The sequence below is a fragment of the Lampris incognitus genome, chromosome 12 (assembly GCF_029633865.1).
Source record: "Lampris incognitus isolate fLamInc1 chromosome 12, fLamInc1.hap2, whole genome shotgun sequence".
Classification (NCBI taxonomy): Eukaryota; Metazoa; Chordata; class Actinopteri; order Lampriformes; family Lampridae; genus Lampris; species Lampris incognitus.
Genome location: NC_079222.1, coordinates 35,192,478 through 35,204,966, shown reverse-complemented (window position 1 = coordinate 35,204,966; position 12,489 = coordinate 35,192,478). Strand labels below are relative to the sequence as shown.

The 12,489-nt window shown below is 47.2% G+C and overlaps 1 protein-coding gene across 1 annotated transcript in view; it reads left to right on the top strand.

The window, feature by feature from the left end:
* The first annotated feature begins 220 nt into the window (after positions 1–220).
* LOC130121486 (tenascin-like) overlaps positions 221–12,489 on the top strand; it is a 55,476-nt gene continuing 43,207 nt past the window's right edge. Inside the window, 1 exon segment of the mRNA XM_056290288.1 lies at positions 221–378. The gene's annotated coding sequence lies outside the window, so the exon portion shown is untranslated.

Genomic DNA, 12,489 nt, shown 5'->3' with positions numbered 1-12,489 from the left:
GAAGGAAGGGAAAATAACGGCTATTTAAGGGTTGGAGTTAAGCAATTGGGGTCTGACCAAAAGGCTCTTCATACTTAAAAGACATTCTCTCCTCCTCTCTTGCTCTCTCTGCCCCCCCCTCTCTCTCTCCCTCCCTCCCTCCCTCTCTCTCATTCAGACCATCTGCATGCTGTAGATGAGCAGACCCCAGTCTGAGCCATCAGAACAGGGAGAAAGAAGGGGAGGGCTGTCACCTCTCCTGAGCGCTGCCGTGAGGTCGAGCAGAAGAGCAGAAGACAGCATCTTTCCTTTGGCTTGACTGGGTGAGCGAGGACTCACAGGAACCACCTCGTCCTACCTGCAAGGCCTTGCAAGACAGCATAGCTTACGCTGACCCAGGTAAGGAGAGATATTCACGTATGTGTCACACACAAAACTTTTCTTTTTTTGTCTTTTTTTTTAATGAGATCTGACACGATTTCAAGATACATCGGTGGTGTAGTTCTCCTTTATTTTTAGATGTTTTTGATGTTGCCATTCATTTAATTTTTTTGATTGCACACGGGCATAAGTTAAACGCATACATTGCCCGAAACGAGGAATGAAACAAGGCTCAAAATGAATGCAGAATTGATGAAAGCGCCCAGTTTGCTGGCAACTGCAGTGGCTTTTAATTCACCTTTAGTTCTCCATTTAGCATCTCCGTCTGACAACAGATGGCTCTCATAACCAAAGAATACCAGCTGCGGTTCGTAGGAATGGAATATATGGTGCATGTTGCTACTTCTTATTTCCTCGGCGGTTGTGTGAGGAAGACAGATTAGGGGAGAGAATGGGTGTGATGGCCGACTGCTGAGGGACCGAACATGTGGAAGGGTCCTCCACAGCTTTGATCATCTAAGTGAAAGGGCTTGCAGCCAACACGTGTACGTGTGTGCGCGCGCGTGCGCGCGCGCGCGTGTGTAATGACTGAGACGTATGTAATTACAGAAGTACGTCTGAGGTCTGAGGTCTGAGATCCCGGCTCTGATGTTTTGTGCTCTGATGAATCATCTTATTGCTGTGGGTAACGCCATTATTTCCCCTAATTCATGTATTTTTCCATGATGCGAATTTCACTTTAGATGGGGAGAAGCTGTCCCTGAACCATTTAATTAGCTTCAAAAAAAAAAGAAGAAAGAAATTCTTTGTCTTATCGGCTGGCAGGCCAGCGTATAACAAATTGTCGCTGGGTGATTACGTTTAGAGTGGCTGGCTGGCTGGCTGGCTGAGTGACCATGTTTGATATGATTGGGCCGCTGGATCAGGTGGCCAATGACATCACTGAAGTTACACGATTGGTCGGCGGAGAGATCGCGCATGGGCGTCCGGGTCGCACAGCGGACTGTTTCGTTGCCTACCAACACGGGGACAGCCGGTTCGAATCCCCGTGTTACCTCCGGCTTGGTCGGCCGTGTCTGCGTGTGGGAAGCCGGTGGGGGGGGGGGGGGGGTAAGAGTGGGGCAATTGGCTATGTACAATTGCGGAGGGGAAAAAAAACATGCCTAATAACTGAGATTGTCGCTGGGTGACTGGCTGGCTGGCTGAGCGACCGTGTTTGATATGATTGGGCCGCTGGATCACGTGATCAGTGACATCACTGAAGTCACACGATTGGTCGGCAGATAGATATGCACGGGCGTCCACGTAGCGGTCTATTCCGTTGCCTACCAACATGGGGACAGCCGGTTCGAATCCCCGTGTCACCTCCGGCTTGGTCGGGCGTCCCTACAGACACGTTTGGCCGTGTCTGCGGGTGGGATGCCGGATGTGGGTAAGAGTGGGGCAGTTGGCTATGTACAATTGGGGAGAAAAAAACAAAGAAACCCCGCTGGCGCTAATGCTACGTTAGCTAGATGCTAACGAACGGAATATATTGCTGCTCGCGGATACCACGGGAACGCTAAGGCCGGACTACTTCGCTGCTTCTTCCACTTCCGGTTACGTACTGTAACGGCCCAGCGTGTGCAACGGATGTGGGCAGGACATGAAAAGTGGCTGCGCAAGGAAGGGGTTGTTTTTTCTTCGCTCCATCCAGCGAGGCAAAGCGGCTACGGAAGCTCAGGAGGTACAAAAAGGCGATGTGCATCAAGGTAATTATTCAGAGGAATCAGTAAAAATAATCGGTGAATTGAAATATTACTCAATAAGATAAACCTCACAAATACTATTTGGAAATAAGAATTAGAATTAAACTGCATTTTTAACTCTATCACGCGTAGAGCGGAATAGGAGAGAAAACAGCTCTTCGTGCACCGAGAGGCATGAGGGTTAAAGCACCACAAATAACGATCCGTCCGACAAAACACTCACAGAGTCTTAGAGAAGCGAGAGACGGAAGACAGCAACAGATGAGGGGGGGGGTAACAGATAAATAGAATAGTTATACTTACATTAGGTGACAGGTATGGGCGCAAGTCCATGAATACTGGGATGGCATCCAGTCCCCGTCTGTAGGGTATTTGACTGACTAGACATGGCTTCCACCACATCATATATTACACCGTCCATAGCGTTGGTGGTTGTGTCAGCAAGGGCATCCGACGTAAACATTTTGCCAAATCAGTACGCAGATTGACAAGACCATACCGGATCGGTCGAGGCCCGGGTTAACAACGGGCCGCCGTTGGTGCTGTGCCCTTACAGGGTACCTATGGAAGCTGCAAAAACCCACTGTGGGGACCCCGGAGAAACAGGGAACAAACCAAAAGATGAAGAACACTTACAATTAAAGTCAGTTCTCTTCCAAATCAGACATCCCATGATACGAGTGGAAAGTATTGTTCTTGCAGCTGCATTTATAACCTGTGTGCTACTTCAGTACACTTTAACAACAAAGATTACTGGGACCACCACAGAAAATTCCAGATGAACATTTGATATCCAGGAATTCACATTATATACACTGCCACTGACTATCCCTGTAACAAATAGGCCACAATTCCAAACATTGACCATACATGGTCCAGCCATATACTGGGTTTTGACCTAGCCTTGTTTGTGACTACATGTGTGTGGTGCGATGTTTGTGGTGTGATGTTTCGTCACCACGCTGTTATGTCCTGGGATGGCTGTGCTCAGGGAAGTGAAAACAGTCTTTTGATGGACAGCCCTGTGTCAGTGGGACAGCTGGTTTACCAACTGCATCTGCCCCAGGGCTCCTCTCACACTCGGGCAAAACATGCTTAACCTCCGCAGAGAGACGACCGGGGGTTGAAAAGAAGTCACTCTGACTTGACTTAGATTTTGTATTTATTTATTTTTGTTTAGAGTCTTATTGGTTAAGTGCACCCAAATTATCAGTGCAATTTAATACACAGTATATGCCAGCAGGTTATTTTTGTATCGTTATACTGTAAGGTGCAGATGGAGGGCATTGCTTTAGTTTTAGCAATGTTGTCTCTGTTAGCCCAAGTGTGGCACTATTTTACGTTACAGATATCTTTAATAATTATGGTTGTGTACATATGTGAGATCTGTGTCCGGGGCTACAACCTTTGATATAAAGGCCGGACACCATAAATCTGCCAGGATGTCTAGACGAGGCTGTGCAGCTTACAAGCTGTGTGAACACCAAGACACAGATGGCTGTTTCCACTCCACCATATTTCTAGCCATTCACTTTCTGCTCACTTTTTCTTGATCTTCGGCCAACGGAGGTCTCGTCAGTCTCCTCTGATATTCTGCAGAACATTTAAAAACACATGCTGCGACAAAAACGGAACTTTCATCTCGCTGTTACTCATCCTTCAATGGAATTCACGTAATGTTAATTATGGCTCAGCTTCTGTAAACTACTTATCAACTTATTTGATAAGTTCTGGTTTTAACTTCATGAAAGCAAAGTAGTGTTCATATAGAAAAAACACTGGGACACAAGGTCTCACTCTACAAAACTGATTAGCTGCATGCCATTTCTCAGGCTAACCTTGTGTCACGGCAAACATGGGTATTATCATAACCTATACGTATTGCAGTTATAATTCAGTGAAAAGATCCTTTATTTGCATTATTCATAATTGTGTCAGCTAACTAGTCCCCAGTTACTTACACTTTCTGGAGAAAATTTCTAGCTGCTCTTATAGGACTATGAAAACCAATGTTGGTCCTTTGCCATTAATGGAAAATGAATATACTAAGAGATAAGAAGGGGAGCAGATGAGTTAGATGAGTTAGAAAAAAATGTTGGAGTCTGGCTCTAACCAGGGAGTCCTGCTCCTGCTACCTTTGTTCCCAGGCACAACTGTTTTCCATGAAAAGGTTGTCCAGCCAAGCTGCACTTGAATTGCTGTCCAAGTCCTGAGTGATTACAGGGTGTGAACTGAAAACACCACACCGACCAGCTACTGCATTACTGGGGGCGTCCTTCTTACCAGGTGGCTCAATACACAGTGGCTAACAATGAATGACAGCGTAATGGCTATTTCTTTATAGGTCACAACAGTTCAGTGAAATAAGTGGCTAGAGTCATTCACATTGAGCCAAGATAACACATCTTTACATGGTTTTAAGAGAGCTGCTAGCACGCGCTAACTACAACTGAGAAAACATCTTGTTTTCTGAAAGCCATTGTTATAATTTAAGTCAAGTCACGTCAAGTCAAGTCAATTCAACTTTGTTTGTATAGCCCAATTTCACAAATTTGCCTCAAGGGGCATTACAGCAACACAACATCCTGTCCTTAGACCTTTGCATAAAAAACAACTCCCTAAAAAAAAGCCCCTTTAACAGGGAGAAAAAATAGGAAGAAACCTCAGGGAGAGACCTGAACTCAAAAGAAATGCATGCTAGATTTTACTGAACATCTTTAAAGACGTGGGCTCTACTAATCACTCCGTCATGCATCGAGCAGCTTTATCAAACATTGTCAAACATTTCTTTGTTAATGCCCAGTAGAGAGCAAGAGCTGAAGTGCTCAGAGTTAGGAGTAGCTAAGGTGTATTTTAGGCTGACCTGGTCTGGATACATGGCTCGCACCTCAGCACCCACTTTTCTTTTTTGGATTAAGCAAAACAGATGTTTTGCATGCAGGGCCAACATTCCCAGTTTCTCTTTTCCATGCAGGAAAGTTCCCTTCTCACTGCCAGCATGGGGGACGAGTACTAAAGCTACAGCAATTCTGGATAATAGCTTAGAAAACACATAATATTTATTTCCTTCTTCTCCCAAAACTGTCTCGCCATGTCTCACAGTCAAATGGGGTGTCCTCGGTCAACCCCACTCTGGCTTTGAACGATGGATGGAGAGAGTTTGTAGTGATGTTGGTCAAGTTGTGTTGAAATACTCGTTTTCTGCCAATATAACTTGAGGTCACATTACACTAATGCGCAAATAAAAGAATTTTCAGCGATTGCTCAGCAAATTTAAAGGAACCGTTCAGCCCAAAATCAAAAATACATGTTTTTTCCTCTTACCTGTAGTGCTACTTATCCATCTTGGTCATTTTGGTGTGAGTTTCCGAGTTTTGGAGATATCGGCCGTAGAGGTGTCTGCCTTCTCTCGAATCCAATGGAACTGGATGGCACTCGGCTTGTGTTGCTCAAAGCCGCTGCCAGGTCTATCATATGGGCAATCTGGGCATGCTCCCAGGAGCCCCTGAGCACAAATGGGCCCTCCACAATGGGAGGGAAAAAAAACGTATGCATTTTTTTTTATGTTGGGCTCCACAGAAATATGACACAATGCTTGAACCATTCTCTCGATCTTGATAATTATCCAATCAGAATGAAATAAAAGTTGTTTCCATGAAAATTAAGTCTCATGATTGATTGCTCTGGGCAGGTGGTGACTGGTGAGCAAGCTGCAATGCACTGTTTTGATTGGCTAATGCTCAAGATGGGTGGGCATAGCAAGCAGGTGGCTTACACTGCACAGATTCAAGATCAGTTTTTCTCAATGCAGTCAAGGTTAAAAATAGTGGAATCGATTTTTACCTGACCCACTATCAGTTACATTGTATCAGTGAGAAGTGTGCGGGAAAACTTGCCAGGCAGCAGAAAATGGATGGTGTTAACCAAAAGCCCGGTGGGGCTGCCAAAAGAAAGGAAAGAGGAAGTGAAAGAAGCGGGCACATTAAAAAATGACCCATCAAAATGTAGCTTTTCCCAAAAAAAAAACTGAACAAAGTGAAGAAGAGGGCACTCCGACAGAGGAAGTAGAGCTAGCTAATAGTAATGATAGCCTGGAAGGGACTACCATTGGTTGCAGCAATGCCCTGCTGCATTTTCAGGACTTGATCACAAAGTTTGCAAAGAAAACGTCAAAAAGAAATAACTTCTGAAGGTAATATCCATTTGATTATGCTGTTTGTGCATCGAGCAGTTTTGACTGTCATGATTGTGTGTTGCTGTATGTTTTGTGGATGGGTTTATTTGATATGCTGTTTGCATATCATAACGTGTGTATTGCATCACTGTGGTGTGATGCTGCTATGTTGTATTGAGGTCAGTTTGTCAAGTTCATTATATGTTGGTTTTTGCAGTTCTGTGTGAAGTTGCCTAGCTCACATAGTGAGCCTTATATGTTGAAACCTGCATTCAGCTGTGCCGTGTGATTACCTTAGGATGGCGTTGTTGTGAGCCTATTCCTAGTCAGTCACATTGTTATGTACCAGTAATAGCAGGTGTGCTGTCTGCTTGGGTGGTTTTCAGTGAACACAAATATTGCCATGCCTTGGGATGATTGAATCCATTGTTCCTTGTCTTGTGATTTGTGACTGAAATGGCAGTACTTGGTCTGTTGAACCTGCTCTGCTGGACTGGTTATTTACCCTTTGACCAATGGATGTGATTATGTATGCGTCTTTGTGCACGTCTGCATCTGAGTTTGTGTCTTTGTTTGATGGCTGGGAGAGCTGGCGCTGGATCGGCCGGGAGAGCTTGGTCTACTGCGTCCGGTGGGCCCAGGGACCACAGCCCTGCCCGGAGCTGCGCCCGAAAAGGAAACGGGCGGTCTGAAGTGGGGCAGGCTAAGTTCTGACAGTCATCCTGGCGTTTGCCCTCTTGGACAGTGACATTTATATACATTTATATACATACATATACATACATATATACATATATTTATATATACGTATATACATACACACACACACACACACACACACACACACACACACACACACACACACACACACACACACACACACATATATATACACTCACCGGCCACTTTATTAGGCGCACCCGTCCAACTGCTCGTTAACGCAAATTTCTAATCAGCCAATCACATGGCAGCAACTCAATGCATTTAGGCATGTAGACATGGTCAAGAGGATCTGCTGCAGTTCAAACCGAGCATCAGAATGGGGAAGAAAGGTGATTTAAGTGACTTTGAACGTGGCATGGTTGTTGGTGCCAGACGGGCTGGTCTGAGAATTTCAGAAACTGCTGATCTACTGGGATTTTCACGCACAACCATCTCTAGGGTTTACAGAGAGTGGTCTGAAAAAGAGAAAATATCCAGTGAGCGGCAGTTCTGTGGGCGAAAATGCCTTGTTGATGCCATAGGTCAGAGGAGAATGGCCAGACTGGTTCGAGCTGATAGAAAGGCAACAGTAACTCAAATAACCACTCATTACAACCGAGGTATGCAGAAGAGCATCTCTGAACGCACAACACGTCGAACCTTGAGGCAGATGGACTACAGCAGCAGAAGACCACACCGGGTGCCACTCCTGTCAGCTAAGAACAGGAAACTGAGGCTACAATTCGCACAGGCTCACCAAAATTGGACAATAGAAGATTGGAAAAACGTTGCCTGGTCTGATGAGTCTCGATTTCTGCTGCGACATTCGGATGGTAGGGTCAGAATTTGGCGTCAACAACATGAAAGCATGGATCCATCCTGCCTTGTATCAACGGTTCAGGCTGGTGGTGGTGGTGTAATGGTGTGGGGGATATTTTCTTGGCACACTTTGGGCCCCTTAGTACCAATTGAGCATCGTGTCAACGCCACAGCCTACCTGAGTATTGTTGCTGACCATGTCCATCCCTTTATGACCACAGTGTTCCCATCTTCTGATGGCTACTTCCAGCAGGATAACGCGCCATGTCATAAAGCTCGAATCATCTCAGACTGGTTTCTTGAACATGACAATGAGTTCACTGTACTCAAATGGCCTCCACAGTCACCAGATCTCAATCCAATAGAGCACCTTTGGGATGTGGTGGACCGGGAGATTCGCATCATGGATGTGCAGCCGACAAATCTGCAGCAACTGCGTGATGCTATCATGTCAATATGGACCAAACTCTCTGAGGAATGTTTCCAGTACCTTGTTGAATCTATGCCACAAAGGATTAAGGCAGTTCTGAAGGCAAAAGGGGGTCCAACCCGGTACTAGCAAGGTGTACCTAATAAAGTGGCCAGTGAGTGTATATATATATATAAATATATATATATATAAATATATATATATATATATATGAAATGACAGATAAATGTTCCTGATTCCTGATTATGGTCTGGTGGATTTGACATACCAGCTTGACTGGAAGCTCAGGATAATTAAGGTGGGGTTTAATGGCTGCTGTGGGTGGTGTGTGTGGGGGTGTGTGTGTGCCCAGCTTCCCCTGGGGGTACTAATCTCCAGCCTTGCTCAAAGCGGCAAAAAAAAAACATTTATAAATCTCGACAACAATATGTCTTTCCAGAACCTCATGACCTGGTTCCTCAAGGTAATCCACAGACCTTGTTGCTAGCAGTTTCATGTAGGTGTAGTTGGGCCTCTGAAAATACTCCCTCGTGCAACTGCTAGAAACAAGGTGCGTGGATCAACTTGAGTAACCGGGTCATGGTGTCTGGGAAGAGACGTTGCTGTTGAGTTTAAAAAAAAAATTTTTTTTTCCTGCTTGGAGCAAGACAAGCCGAGTGCCATCCACTCCCATTGTACTCGAGAGAAGGCAGACGTCTCCATGGCCGCTATCTCCCGCACTCTCCAACTCGCACCGAAACGATCTAGATGGAAACACAGCTCTACCGGTAAGAGGGGAGGGGGGGGGACGTGTATGTTTGATTCTGGGGTGAAACTGTCCCGTTAAATGTGGCAAGGCTGCATAAATCTTGGAGGTTTTAGCCGAAAGGGATCGGCTTGTTAGCTCGCGAGAGCCTCGAGTGGGGCCAAATGCCGACGGGAGCGTTTTACAGCGCGTGAGGGTTTTGCCCAATGAACGCGTCCCCCCGGGGAGTTTTACAGGAGTCGCTCCTTTTACCCAAGGACTGAAAACCCATCACTCCCGTGTCTCCTAAAATATAGGTGGACATCAAAAACATATCGTTTTCCATCCTTTACTACCGCATCCCTCCGCTCGCCAGATGTGGGGGGAACCAGTGAAACACGAGACGGCTTTCATATCTGGACTTTATGAGATTAGAAGGAGGGGGATGAACTAGAAAAATGCCAGTAAGAGGAGCGTGGGGAGAGAGTGCGCGGGGCGCGGTAGGAATTCCCTTCACGGACTCCTGAAAACCGGAGGTCGGCGCAGTAAAAATAAATAATTAAAAACAGGTGTGTGCGTGCGTGCGCGCGCGTTGATATCGTCGTAGTTTACCGAGTGTCACACTACGTAGAATACGGAGGCAGCTGGTGGCTGACGCATGAAGTCATTCATGCCTCGCGCAAAGGGGAAGTGAAAAGGTGGGGAATGGAAAAGGAGGGATGGAATAGTCATCACGGCGTGGGCCATAACTTCAGTTTTACTGAAACCTGCGGAGCGGCGAGGGGAGTCTCCGCTACCCGGGAGAGTTAGAGAGGGATCGAAAGAACGAGCGAGAGAGTTAGAATGTCAAAAGAGCCATATGAACTCTAGCACTTTTTATCTCATTACAGGTCAACCCATGAATGCTAATGTGCTTTTGACAATAAATATTGCTGACTTTTTGGTTTTTTTTTGTTCTCCCCAATTGTACTTGGCCAATTACCCCACTCTTCCGAGCGGTCTCGGTCCCTGCTCCACCCCCCTCTGCCGATCCAGGGAGGGCAGCAGACTACCACGTGCCTCCTCCCATACATGTGGGGTCGCCAGCCGCTTCTTTTCACCTGACAGTGAGGAGTTCCACCAGGGGAGCGTAGCGCGTGGGAGGATCACACTATCCCCCCCCCCCCGAACAAGCGCCCCGACCAACCAGAGGAGGCGCTAGTGCAGCGACCAGGACACATACCCACCCGCAGACACGGCGTCTGTAGGGACGCCCGACCAAGCCGGAATTAACACGGGGATTCGAACCGTCAATCCCCGTGTTGGCAGTCAACGTAATAGACCGCCACGCCACGCCACGCCCTGCCGACTTTCATTTTTGAACAAAAGCACAGCGACGCATAAATAACTTAACAAAAGTAAATGCAGACACCAAGAAAGCAAACATCTGCGTTATCTTGCAGTCCGCACCGTCCATAACGCCCCGAACATGCATTGCTCATCAGCTGGCAGCAAGCCCGTTGGACTAAAATTGGAAGCATGCATGGAGAACCGACGTGTAAAATGCAGTGCGGGTCTGGCCAGGGCCGTCTCTGCAGCCCACGGCAGGAACAGTTGTTACTGAAGTGGCCAGCCTCCCTAGGGAGCCCGTTTTCTTCAGCTGAAACCGAGCTGAGAGAGAGAGAGAGAGAGAGAGAGAGAGAGAGAGAGAGAGAGAGAGAGAGAGAGAGAGAGAGAGAGAGAGAGAGAGAGAGAGAGAGAGACGGAGAAAGGGAGGGAGAGAGAGCGAGAGAGCAAGAGCAAGGGCGAGAGAGAACGAACGAGAGAGAGAGAACGAACGGGAGAGAGAGAGAGAGAGAGAGAGAGAGAGAGAGAGAGAGAGAGAGAGAGAGAGAGAGAGAGAGAGAGAGAGAGAGAGAGAGAGAGAGAGAGAGAGAGAGAGAGAGAGAGAGCGCAAGGGAGAGGGAGAGAGAACGAATGAGAGAGAGGGAGAAAGGGAGCGAGAGAGAGCAAGGGAGAGAGAGCGAGTGAGCAAGGGAGAGAGAGCGAGAGAGCAAGAGCAAGGGCGAGAGAGAGCGAACGAACGGGAGAGGGAGACAGAGAGGGAGAAAGGGAGAGAGAGCGAGAGAGGGAGAGAGAGCGCAAGGGAGAGAGAGAGCGAGAGAGGGAGAGAGACACAGAGAGCGAGAGAGAGAGACAGACAGGAAGAGCGAGAGAACAAGAGAGAGAGAGGGTGAGGGGGGAGAGGGAGGGAGCGAGATGGAGTGAGAGAAGGAGAAGGAAAGGCAGGAAAAAATGGTAAGTACTGAATGGTACGAATACTGCTTTCAGGGTAGGGATGGAGGAAAACGGGGAAGAATAGAGGGAAGGTGGAAGGTAAGAGGAAGATGGATGCAGTATGCTCTTGAAGAAAGAAATCTGCATATGGTTTGTACATGATTGGCAGGAGAGGCCGGGAGGGATAGGAAGAGAGAGAGAGAGAGAGAGAGAGAGAGGGAGAGAGGGGAGGGGGGGGTTGTCAGTTCCACTTGAGGTATAGGAAATAAGAAATGCTCATCAAATGTAATAGCTATGGCATCATACCTGCAACATACCACTGGTTTTGGTACTGGCAGCAGCACGATGGGAAGAAGGTGATCCCCTGACCTACCAAATTGCCTGTTAAAGGGTAACATATGCAATTACTGTGACTTCTATCCTACCTCTCGCCCTCCTCCGATCCTTTGAAACTTCTCAACCTACTGAATCCAGGCCTGCATTCCCACGCTTAGCAACGAGTCGGTCATTTCTTCTAGTCGGTTTCCCACAAATAACAGTTTTCCAATGGCCAGGTTATGAAGTCATCAGACACTTTCACGGGCCAGTGTGTATATAGTGTATGGAATGTGATGATTTATTTTTTCTGTCATTTCATGACGCAAACGGAGAGCGTCAACGTCAAATTGCCAGTGTCGGACACGTGTTGGACATCATCACCTATACACCTCTTACCGTGCAAGTGTAAAGGAAGTGCAAGAGAAATATAAAACATCGAATGCTTTCAGTTCACATTTGTAACTGAAACTGGAGTGTACTCAAGGCTTACGTGTGTTCTCAAGAGCAAAATAAAACATATTTATGGATTTCCCGACTGGGGTCCTTAAGACAACAACGTGTTTCATGGGTAACTCTGCAGACACGAGTTATTCCTCTAAACTTGGTGTTTGTCCAGTCCAGCTCTCACATAGACAAATGCAAAGTACATCAAATTGGTCACGCTTACAAATCCATGTTCACGGGAAGCATAGCGGTCTACTCCTGCCCTACCAACACGTGGATCGGTGGTTCGAATCCCCACGTCACCTGCGGCTTGGTCAGGCGTCCCTGCTGACACAATTGGCCGTGTTAGCGAGTGGGAAGCTGGATGTGGGTATGTGTCCCGGTCGCTGCACTAGCGCCTCCTCTGGTCGGTCGGGGCACCTGTTCGGGGGGGGGGGGGAGCGAGAACTGTGGGGGAGGATAACGTGATCCTCCCACGCGCTACGTCCCCCCTGGTGAAACCCCTCACTGTCAG